We start from the raw sequence: 12,450 nt of genomic DNA, 5'->3' as shown, positions 1-12,450 counted from the left end.
ACTGCTCCTCTAGTCAACTATACGGATGAATCTCATAGACATAATACTGAGTGAAGAAAGTAAGGCACAAATCACACACGGGATGATTCACATCTGAAGTTCGAAATAAGGCGGAACAGAATTATGTTGTTTAAGGATACATACTCAAGTGTCAAAACTATAGAGAAGTTCAAAGAACAGTGCTCAAAGTCAGGAGAGTGGATGCCTGTGGTGGGAAGTATGAGACCAAGAGGGGACACACAGCAGGGATCTGGAGGGGGAGGGGTTCTGGGCATGCTGGAAATGAGGTGGGTGATGGTCTGGCAGGTTTTCCCTTTGAGAAGATTTGTTAATTTAAGTATTTATGTTTGGGGCTTTTATCACATGTTGGTTATATTTCATAATAAACTTGCTTTTAAAAAAGCATAATGAACATAAACAGAGGCAGAGGTATGACATCCAAGAGCATCACATAGTTGTCTCCATCATTTATTTTATCTATCTATCTATCTATCTATTTATTTATTTATGCAGAACTTGGGATTGAACTCAGAGGAGCTCTCCCCCTGAGCCACATACCCATCCCTTTTTATGTTTTACTTTGAGACAGGTCTTACTAAGTTGCCCAGGCTGGCCTCAAACTTGCAATCCTCTTGCCTCAGCCTCCTGAGTCACTGAGATTACAGATATGTGCCACCACACCCAGTGGTAGCTCCATCGTTCTCGGTGCTGTTCTTCAGAAAGATGTTAATTCAGAGTGTTCATTTCATTTTTATTCTCATAACTTAGGTGTACTTCATTTATATGTTAGATATACTTTTTATGTTAAATATACAAAAATGTTTTGTCATAAATTAAAAGTAAAGAGAAATTCTGAAAGCAGGGGAATAAGATGGTCTACTTCAGGACCGTCCTCTAGGAAGCTGTTATATAGTTAACCTTGCTATAACAAGATGTTAGGGGCTATAGCCATTGGTGCTTTTTTAAAGGGAAACCGTGTTGATAGGGAGGTGCCATATTTTGTACCATGATCCTCATTCTCCTGACTGCATACTGGGCATAGATAGTAGGATTCTAAGGCAAAGCTGTGATATGTTTACCTCAAAAATCAGAATGATGGAAATGTCTGGGCTAGAGGTGGGCAACCTTTTTCCTCACCTCTGTCTCCATAGAAAAAGCAACTTCTGCAAGTAAAATGTGACGTTCTAGCCAAATATCCAGGTTGCAAAACAACAAAGACTAATTCTGGTTAGTTAGAAAAGGATTTTACTGAAAGGATATTGGATGGCTCACAAATTGATGGAAAAGCTGAAGAATGAGTTTTGGAACATGGACAGGAACCATGGGGAATTAGCCAGAAATAGAGACCAACTCAATACCCGGGAAGAATGTGGTTGATATTCAATGGCTTCTGTTATTGGCACCATTACCACTGGACATTGGATTCTGCTCTTATTGCTTTCTCTTCCACCTCTGGAAAGATTCTAAACTGCCATTTGCTTCTTTGTGTTACTCCAGAGTCAAGGTCTTAGGTAGGGGCATCTGACTGCAAGGTCTCATGTCCAAATGCTAGAGATGAGAGAGCTGGAAAGGAACAATTTGCCCACACTTGAGATGATCTATCGGAATTTTCTCAGATAGGAAGTATGTTTAGCTACTCAGAGGTCAAAATGAAAATTGCCTATCACAAGGAATATCAGAAATAGACATATCTAGCCTCTGCCTATCCATGTGGAGGACAACAAAATGAGGTTATTAGTTAAGATCTGTGAAACCCATTGGGCCATGTTTTTGCTTGGAGGTGACATTGTTCACAGAGTCACTGCATTGAAGGGCAACTCGGCTGCCTCTTTCTTCAGGCTTGCAGGGTACCATTCTTGCTCTCTTCTGGTGTCTCTGCCTCTGATGGAGAATGAGGAGTGAGTGAGTTCTTATCAGTCCTGTGCTATAAGCCAGATAGCTATTTTCAACTCAGGAAGCTAGGAAATGACCCCATTGCCATGTCCCACCAGACCAGCATCAGAGAGAACTACAACTGTATGCTTCACCAACCGAGGAGACAGCTGACATTTGGATCCCCATTTGGTTGGTGGTCTGGTTTCTCTATCATGTAAAACCATGGAGGAAAGGCGGGGTGGTGATAGGATTCAGACTCTAAAGTCCACCCTACATGTCCAGGTAGCTAATCCTTTGCTATGGTTTGAGCCCTCTGAAACTCAGTTGAAATTTGCCATTGTGGCAATGTGGGGAAGTGGGTCTTTAAGAGGTGAGTAGGCCCTTAAGAGGGATTGATGCCTGTCTTGCAGAAGTGGGTTCATTCTGGAAAGAACAGTTGTTCTGAGTGCCCTGGCCTTTCTTGCTCTCTCTTCCACAGGCATCCACTGGCTTTCCACTTTCCCACCATTTTATGACCCAGCATGAGGCTCTCACCAGAAGCCAAGCAGATGCCAACCCCCAGAAACATAAGCCAAATAAAATGCTTTCCCTCCTAAATTACCCAGTCTTCCATATGAGGAAAAAAAAAAGGTGGGGGGTGGGTTATATCAGATACCTTTGTGGAGAAAAGTGGGGGAAGGGAGTGTCTTTGAGTCAGAAACAAATGGTTTATTTTCTGGGGCAAAAGCAGCAGCCAGAGCAGCATCTTGTGCTGGTTCCAGCCCTAGCCACACAGGGCGATCCATTGAGTGCCACATGGCACCTGGCACCTTCAGGAGGTGTGCTATACATGTCGCTGCTGGTCCTCACTCCTCCAGAGGGAAAGAATCCTTATCCATATTCTGGAGTGGAAGCCATTTTATTCTGGAAGGAGAGCTCTTTATCTTTACCATCCTGGACCTTCTTAAGGGCCTGTCCTTCTGTGTCTCCCAGTACAAACATTCTTTTTTTAAAATATTTTTTTAATTGTAGATGGACCTTTAGTTTATGTATTTATATGTGGTGCTGAGAATAGAACCCAGGGCCTCACACATGCTAGGTAAGTGCCCTGCCACTGAGCCACAACCCTGGCTCCAGTACAAGCATTCTTGAGTTGGTTGTAATGGCCTTTGATCAGAGTACTTGAACTGAGCAGAAAAGTGAGATATTCAGGGTGAATCATCTCTCAACAGTGATTCTACATGAAGGATGTAAGAGTTTTCATTAATCTTGTCTGTCAAATTTTTTGAGTTTGAAAAGATATATTGACACGGAAATCATGTAGAATATATTAAGTAAAAAAGTAGATTATTCATGGCATTGTAGTAAGATCTTATTTTAATAAAAGGTGTAGGCATAGATCAAGAGAGGGAAAAAATTTGGAAGGGAGTTTATCTTTGGCTGGGAAAGAACATCTGTTGTCTAAAAAAATGTTCTGTTTATTTGTATTTTGCCTTTTCTCATTGGAATACAGTCTTTTTTTGAATAAAATTTCATCTTTGTATCAAAACTATAATTCTTTTTTGTCTTTCTGCCTTCTATAAGGGTAGATGTCAGGGGTGTGGATTTTTAGTTTTGTTTCATTCTTGCTGGTTTAGCTAAATCTCAGATGTATGTCAACCCTCAGTATCCGTGGGGGAGGGCTTCCAGGATCCCCCACAGGTTAAAAAAAAAAACAAAAAACAATGCTCAAGTCCTTTCTGTACAATGGTATAATGACATAGTATTTGTATAAAAATCTACATCTATCTTCCTGTATACTATTTTGGGGGGTGCTGAGGATTGAACCCCAGACCTTGCACATGCTAGGCAAGTACTGTACCACTGAGCACTGTACCCAGCCCTCCTCCTGTATCTGCTCACCCCTAGATTACTTACAATACCTTACACAGTGTTTATATTGTCTTGTTTAGGGAATGAGGACAAGAAAAGAATAAATATGTACATGTTCAGTGCAGATTTTGTTTTTCTTTTAGTATTTTCTATCATTGTTTGGTCGGATGCATGGATGTGGACCCTATGGAAGGAGGAAGATGAGAGGGAAATAAAGACACCAAGAGACAGCAAAGAGGGGCTGGGGTTGTGGTTCAGCAATAGAGCGCTCGCCTAGCATGTGAGAGGCCCTGAGCACCACATAAAAATAAAATAAAGATATTGTGTCTATCTACAATATATATATATGTATATATGAATGAAGAGACAGCAAAGGGGACAAGTAGAGAGAGGAGGGGAATCAGAAGAGACAAGTCTGTGGAGGTTTTTCAAGTGAAATGCTGATGGACATAGACTCCCCTGACCTACCTCCCTTATGACATCAGTAAATTCATTGATGTTTTTGCTCAAGGGAAGATTTTGGTGGGAGCTCAAATAAAGACAAGAGGGGGCAACGGTGAGGTGGTGACATTGGGGTGCTGCCTGTGGTCTTTAAACCCATGTGAACTTGCTAGCACTAGTCAAGATTAAATCAACACCTAGAGTAGTGGTTTTTAAACTCTTAAAAATAAATGAAGCCCCTACAGAGCTTTTATTGATGTGACTTAAGGTATTTGATACTCATCAATTAGAAATTAGAAATAAGAAAAACTTAAATCACAGGAAAACCCAAGACCTCAGAATCACACATCAGGCAGGTTTCTGGAGACTGCCCTCTACATTCGTGGGCGGACGAAGGTGAAGAAAGGCAAATGATGAGTTAATAGCACTATTAGAACAGAACTGGCTCCATGCTGCCCCTGCAGTGTGAGAGCCACTGGCCAAGACCAGGGCTGGTCAGGTGGGATGTTGATCCCGCTTCTGCTTCCTCTCGTCTCTGGTTTTCTACTCTTTGCACATTGACTCTCTTCTGATCCTTTATCTCTTCTCTCTTACTTCTCATTGTCTTTTTTTTTTCTAGGAGAGTTCTAGAATTTTGTCTCCCAAGGAATTCTTTGAATATTTTCTTTCATTTTTTAAATTTTATAAAAATAGTATCCTCTTTTTGTTTCTTAGATGTGTTTTTTTTCTTTTTCAGGAAGATAAAACTAAAAATAGTTATTGTTTTATTTTTCTACATGGTTTCAGTTCCTTCCAAGTTCTTTTTAATGTGTGTTTGTCCTCTTTGTCTTTTGTGCTCAGCGATTTTCCTCAAATATTGGGTGCTATTTGGCTGCCTGCCTGTATTTAAGAGCGAGGCAACCAAGGCTGAAGCTCTGTGTGTAGATGGGGCCCGTTTCCTGTGGGCCTTGCTGTGCCATGCCCAGAGTCAGAGCGACTTAGCACTGTCAGACAAATCCCTCATTTGCAGAATTCACTTGGATGTAGTTTGCCTATGTCTGTAGGGAGTGGCTGTACCAGAAAGAGGGATCTGAAAATGTTCTGGGATTCTACCAAGTCCCAAAGGCCTTCAACAGACTTACATAAGAATCCCGAGGATCCAATGGAATGGCCATAACAATCTTCAGAGATCAATAGTAAACTTACAACTGAAGAGGACTAACACAATGTAAACCCAATGAAGAAATGAAGGGCTGGCCTGGGATGGTGGCTCAGTGGTAGAGCACTTGTCTGGCACGTATGAGGCACTGGGTTGGATCCTCAGCACCACATAAAAATAAAGAAATAAGCCGGGCGCAGTGGCACACACCTGTAATCCCAGTGGCTCACGTGGCTGAGACAGAAGGATCACGAGTTCAAAGCTAGCCCCAGCAAAGAGTGAGGTGCTAAGCAACTCAGGGAGACCCTGTCTCTAAAGAAAATACAAAAAATAGGGCTGGGGATGTGGCTCAGTGGTCAAGTGCCCCTGAGTTAAATCCCCCGTAACCTCTCCCTCCCAAAAAGGAAAAAAATAAAGGTATTGTATCCATCTACAATTAAAAAGAGAGAGAGAGAGAGAGAGAGAGAGAGAGAGAGAGAGAGAGAGAGAAGGGAAGGAAGGAAGGAAGGAAGGAAGGAAGGAAGGAAGGAAGGAAGGAAGAAAGAAAGAAAGGGCCTTTGCTGCAATCTCAACTAGGGTTGCAGACTTCTCAGGAATAAAGAAACATTGAAGACTTAAGCCTAAGAACTGGATTTGGGAATAAAAACATAGTGACTGCAGGAAGGAATTTAGCTTGGCAGAGTCACAAGATAAGATAGATTACCAGGGTGTCTTGTGTCTTCAGGTCTCATGCCCAGTTGAGGTCCTGTTCAAAGAGCAACTTCACCCAGCTGAGAAGGTAGAGATCCTTCAAATGCCCATATTTCTTTAACTTTGTAGAATTTTGAATTTAGTAAAGAGGTAAATAAAAGATAAAGATTTAAGGTTAAGATATTTAGGTACAATAGAGAAATAGGTTACCCTGCAATTCCCATTCAAAATGTAAATCTTGCAATTGATTTAGGTTTGGTATTCAAAGTTTATTATTAAATCTACAACAGTATTGGACCATTAAGAGAAGTTAAGTCCCACAGAATTTATAAATTTATTTATGAGACACTTTATTTGAGAAGGTATTTGCTAGGGTTTTTTTTCTTTAAAAGTTTTTAAAATAAGACAAATGAATATAAAATGAAAATAAAATGTGTTAATTACACTTATGAATGCAGCTGTAAAATGTTTAAGAGCACAAATTAGATCTAAAAGGCTCCTTAAAAGTAAATAGTAGAGTTTTGTAGATTTATGAATCCACCAAATAATATTGGGAAACTCAATTTAAAATTTTAAGGAAGAACTAGGTAATACATTTTGCAATAGGTAAATATTAATTACAAAGGAGCAGATGGTCTCTGAATAATCTCTTTGTGCATAACAATTACTCTCAAATGCATAAAATACCCATAGTTAGGGGCTGGGGCTGTAGCTCAGTGGTAAAGCACCTGCCTCGAATGTGTGTGGCACTGGGTGCCATCCTCAGCACCACATAAAAATAAATACAGATACTTGTGTTCATCTACAGCTAAAAAAATATTTTAAAAAATACCCACATTTGCGATTTGATGAGAACCTGCCTGTTTTGCTGAAAAATGACCACACCATGGTGTATGTGGGTCATTTCTTAGAATTGTCCAGTTTTCCAAGAAAAGCCCTCCAGTTCCTTGCTTGTGCAGGAATAACCTAGAGCAGGGCTGGCCTTGGGGGAGCGGCTTTGGCGGAGCAGCAGTTCAAGGACCTGCACTTAGAAGGACTTCACACTTGGTTCAATGCTCTGCTGTCACTGTCTTGAAATTTTTGAGACTTTTAAAACAAGGAACCCCCATATTTTCATTTTTTATTGGGCCCTACAAAATTTTTTTTGTACCAGAATTGAATTCAGGGGTGCTTAACCACAGAGTCACATCTTACCCCTCCCCACTTTAAAAAATTTGTTTATAGATAGGGTCTTGCTAAGTTAGTTAGGACCTCCTTAAATTGCTGAAGCTGGCTTTGAACTTTGATCCTCCTGCCTCAGCCTCCTGAGCTGTTGGGATTAAGGCATGCACCACAGCACCTATAGCAGGATGGCCCTACAAATTCTGAGGCTAGCATTCTGGCAGCCATCAATGGGAAAGGGCTGGGTTTTTGAGGCTCAGTGTGTGGCTTTTCCCGGGATCCCTGTTTGCTTTCCACATTAGATTTGCCTGTTGTCCACTGGTCCATGGCCTCTCCAGATCCCCTTTCTACTGTGGTTGGAGATGGGACTGCCATCTGGCCATATGAGCTGGAGGAGGAGGCGGGGAGATGTCCATTTCTTTGGCTAAATCTGCCGTAGGAATTACCCTGCTTTTTGCCGAATTCTTCCCTACAGACATTTACAGAGTAGGGAATGTTGAAACTTAAAATTAATTCCCAACAAGTCGATCCCAAAATTCTGTCGACAATTCAAGTCTGCTGTGTCAAAAAACACCATGACAACAATTTAGTTTACAGGTTTCAATTCACTTTACTGTTGATTCATCTCATATCATAAAATAGAATAAATGTTCTAATGAACTGAGCATAGGAGGTTGGTTTTATAGACAGAAAAGGGCTGAAGAAAGCAGAAACAAAACCAACAGTGGACTGGTTATTTCAAAGTGACTTTCCTTTAGGGCAGGGACAGGGAGACAGAACACTAGAAATATAACTCAGTTTGCTTTTTTTTTTTTTTTTTTTTGGCAAAAGGATTAAGGCAGAAAAACATCACCATCATGCCAATCAAAAGTGGACTGTTTGGAAAATTTGACTGCTATTTCTCTACTCCTGATTTCTCAGGTTAGATAAACAGCTTAGTTCCAGCTTGGTGGCATGGAACACTAGTGTGTGCCCCATTTTTATTTTTAGCCTGGTCTTTTGGAGCTTAGTGAGGGAGGTTAGTCCAAAACAATGGCCTCCTGTAATTTTTATTTAACAACTGGGTCTTCTCTTTCTGTGCCTTGTGAGGTTGTGCTCTTCTGTTCCTTGACTTTCATTTTAGTAAGGTTTTGGGAGTGACAGAGACAATGGCAGGTGTTCCGTGTGACCAATAGTCTCCATTTGGCTTCCATAGAAACAAACTACTCTTCTCTTCAGGACTCAATCTTTATTGCGTTATGAAATAATTAAATTATGTAACTATGAGAACATGTACAACTGGCATAACGAAGTTTAAGAAGAAACCATTGACTCTCCGTAAATATGCAATTCAGTGGTAACAGAAGTATGTGGGCATCAGTTCATTTATTTTACAGAGGAATGTAAATTGTGGTTAAGTCAGGCAAGTTGGATTAAATGGGAATTAGTTAACTGAGCTACTTTATTGTATTTTTTGGTACTGGGGACTGAACTACTGAGCCACTTCCCCAACGTCTTTTTTTAAATAAATTTTAGTTGTAGATAGTCACAATACCTTTATTTAATTTATTTATATGTGTTGCTGAGGATCGAACCCAGTGCCTCGTGTGTGCTAGGCAAGCATTCTACCATTGAGCAACAACCCCAGCCCTGTTTTTTCTTTTTTTGAGATAGGGTCTTGCAGAGTTGCTTAGAGTCTTGGTAAATTGCTGAGGCTGGCCTCAAAATTACAATCCTTCTGCCTCAGCCTCCTGAGTTACTGGGATTACAGGTGTGCACCACCATACTTGGCCTGAGCTATTTTAAATAAATGAGCATGACATTCATCAATAGGGTGTGTTACTGGCTTCTTGGACAACTAACTTAAACTTTAAAGATGTGAATATGTCTAAAATGCTCTGAGCAAGTGGATGCCTATCTAGGACCAGACTCTTTTCTGCCCTGTGACATGGGTACTTGTGATATGTTCAGAATGTCCACCCTGGATTCTAGATCTTGTCTGTCCAACTTCTAGTAATCCCTTCCTCTGCCTTCATCTCCTCATCAGACTTTTGCCTCTGACTTTGGAGACCTTGGTTTGCACCTGTGAGTTAATATCGTTGCCCTTTCACAGACACTTGGTTCCTCCAGTCTACCATTTGCAAATTCTTCAGGACAGACCCAATGTGTCTTCCTCTCTGTTTCTTCCTCTGCAGGAAGTTAGTTGTAGCTTCTCTGCTTTGACTTAGTTTCCCACTCTTTGTTTTCTATCTTCCAAAATTCTGATGTTTTACACCTGTCATTTCCCATATTTGTCTTCACATCTGAGAGGTCTAATGATCTTTAAAAAATTACTATCAATATAATGGAGGCTCCAAGGAATACAGAATCCTGCTTATCTTCAGTAGCTCATGTTTGGACATCTCTGTATTGTCGCTTTCTGATTCCTAAACCTTTGATCTCCTTGTTCCCCAGAAAATAGGAGCCTCAGTTTTGAGCAATTGGAAAAAGATACCCACTCAGTCTTTTCCTAGGACTGCTTCACAGAGCCCCTTTGTTCTGTGGTTAATATACTGACAGGAAAGAGCCAGTGTGAATTAGCTTTTGTAAATATCAGTTAAGACTTGGGAAACTCTTTGGCATAAAGGTTAAGTGCAATTAAAGCTAATCTTACAGTTAAGCTGAGAAATTTCCTATTGATTGGAAAATAAGACTAATTAGGTCAGATGAGCTTTTCTCTTTTGTTAAGAAGGATAATGTGTAGGGACTGCGAATTAAAACTTTGCCCTAGAACAAGGGGCAGATGTTGCATTTCCTAAACTCACAACAATTGTTTTTTGTACAAATGCATTGGTACTTCCAAGATTTGGGTGGGTAGAACTTAATTATTCTATTCTTTCATAGTGCATAATTTTTTTCACATATTTATTTCTGCAGGAGTATAATTAGTTCCTTGAGGGTAGAGTCTGTTTCTGATACGTTAGCATCTCTGAATGTCAGAAGAGGGGCTTACCATAGACTCAGGTGCTGTGCATAAGCTCAGTTTATCTCTGTATCAACCTGCAGATGAGCAACCACTATGTTCATCTCTGTTATAGATGAAGAAGCTGAGGCACAAGTCACACTAGCTATAGTAAGAGGTAACAAGGTATTTTACAGATGGGAATAAAACTGGTTAAATCAGAATACTTAGTTCTAAGGATAGTTTCAAGAGGTACTGGTTCCAGTTGGCTGATTAACCAGGTTAGCATGATCCTACCCCAGGCTACTGCAGTATCTGCCTTCAGTGCTTTCTAGAGAGACTGAACTGGGACTTCATGGACCTTGCAGAATTGGTTGTATGATTATTTTCTAACAAATCTTTGACAAATTTGCTCTGAGGATATTTTTCACTGTAACATACACTCTGGGGCAAGGTTATGGAAGAAGCTCTTATAGCTCAATCTATCTCTCTACTACAGGAGGCCTGTAAAATGTTAATAAATGTGAATAATGTTAATAATGTAAAAATGTTAATAATGTGAATGACCAAATTGACTTAGGTTAATTTGTAACTTCCTTCTTCCTTAGTTATCTCCAACTAAGGAGAAATCTAGTCCAAGAGTCAAATAATGTCTTGTGAAAATTTATCATAGACCTCAAACAAAGACTCTTGGGGCTATAATCTCTGACCTGAAGTCCTTCCTGTAGTGTGAGAGCATTTGGCTCACAGATAAGACCTCTGGGTTAAAATTTAAAACCATCAGTTAGAAATTCATTCTGTCAGCACTGGGGATTAAATCCAAGGGTGCTTGACCCCAGCTCTTTTTATTTATTTATTTTTATTTTGAGACAAGGTCTCACTAACTTTCCCAGGCTGGCCTTGAACTTGTGATCTTCCTGCCTCAGCCTCCCAAGTAGTGCATCATTGGGTCTGCCCAGTGTTAGAAATTTAATGTTGACCCCAAGCACCATACACCTGTTCTAATGGGAAGGGGTCCTGGTCAAAGCCAGCTGTGATTAAATGACTATCAAGATGGCTTCTCCCTTTTCCTTTTGGATCACTGTGGTGGAAATTCTGCCCCTGATTTTCTCCTTCTCTGTAGAAGAGATATGTCTTATATGTCCTCTTTGGATGCACCTATACCTCAAGTTGCTCCAAGTTCCAAAGACATTGAAAAATTTTAGCCTTGCTGGTGGTCTCATATCACAAGTAGTCTAGTAATTGCTTGTGAATTTCAGGAATATTTAGATTTTGAGGTGAGAAGCATATAAGTGGTACTTTAAAATATATTAAAAAATGAAAAATCTCATATGAATATAAAAATGAATTAAGAATAATAACTGAAGCTGGGTGTGGTGGCACATGCCTATAATCCCAGCCACTCAGGAGGCTGAGGCAGGAAGATTACAAGTTCAAGGCCACCTTAGCAACTTTGAACTTTGCTGATAGAACTTTTTTTTTTTTTGCCCTTTTTCTTCTTCTTCCTTTTTAAAAAAATGAACACAAAACCTTAATTTACTTATTTTTATGTGGTGCTGAGGCTCAAACCCAGTGTCTCACATGAGTGATACAAGTGCTCTACCACTGAGCCACAAACCCATCCCCAGCTGATAGAACTTTTAATTGTCCATCTACAATACTGCTAATAGAACTTTGGAGAAGGTTCAAATCTATTATGTACAGCATAATAGCCAGTAGTCACATGTGACTATTAAGCATTTGAAATATAGTTCATGAAATTGAGGAATTGAAGAGTGTGTGTGTGTGTGTGTGTGTGTGTGTTACAGGGGATTGAACCCCAGTCCTGGCACATGCTAGGCACATGCTCTATCACCGAGCTACACACCAAGCCCTTTTTATTTTTCGAATGGGATCTTGCTGAGTTGCTGAGGTTGGTCTTGAATTGTGAACCTCCTGCCTCAGTCTCCCAAGAAGCTGGAATTATAGGTGTGTATGGCAGAAATTGAACTTGCAATTTCATTTAATTTAAACTGAAGTAACCACTTGTGACTAGTTACCACATTGGCCCTCACAGATCTAGAATATGGTGATAACTTTGATTCAGGATAGTCTGGGTTACGCTGCAGCCACAAAGTACCCTAAAACCTTTGGTGGTTTGTAAGAACTGAGGTCTATTTCTTGCTGGTTATGAGCAATTCTAGGTTGGCTGGGGACCCAGGTGGAGAGAGCAGCCATCATCCCACATTTGGCCTGTTGTTATGGAGAGTCTTGCACCAGCACTTAAGTGCTTTTGCCCAGAGGACACTTAACACTCTGTTCCCAGCTCATTACCCAACTCTTCACCCAGCCTGACCTACTCAGAAAACCAGGACAGCAGAAAGCCTTAGTAACC

Source organism: Marmota marmota, unplaced genomic scaffold (assembly GCF_001458135.2).
Source record: "Marmota marmota marmota unplaced genomic scaffold, marMar, whole genome shotgun sequence".
NCBI lineage: Eukaryota > Metazoa > Chordata > Mammalia > Rodentia > Sciuridae > Marmota > Marmota marmota.
This window is presented reverse-complemented; position numbering follows the sequence as displayed.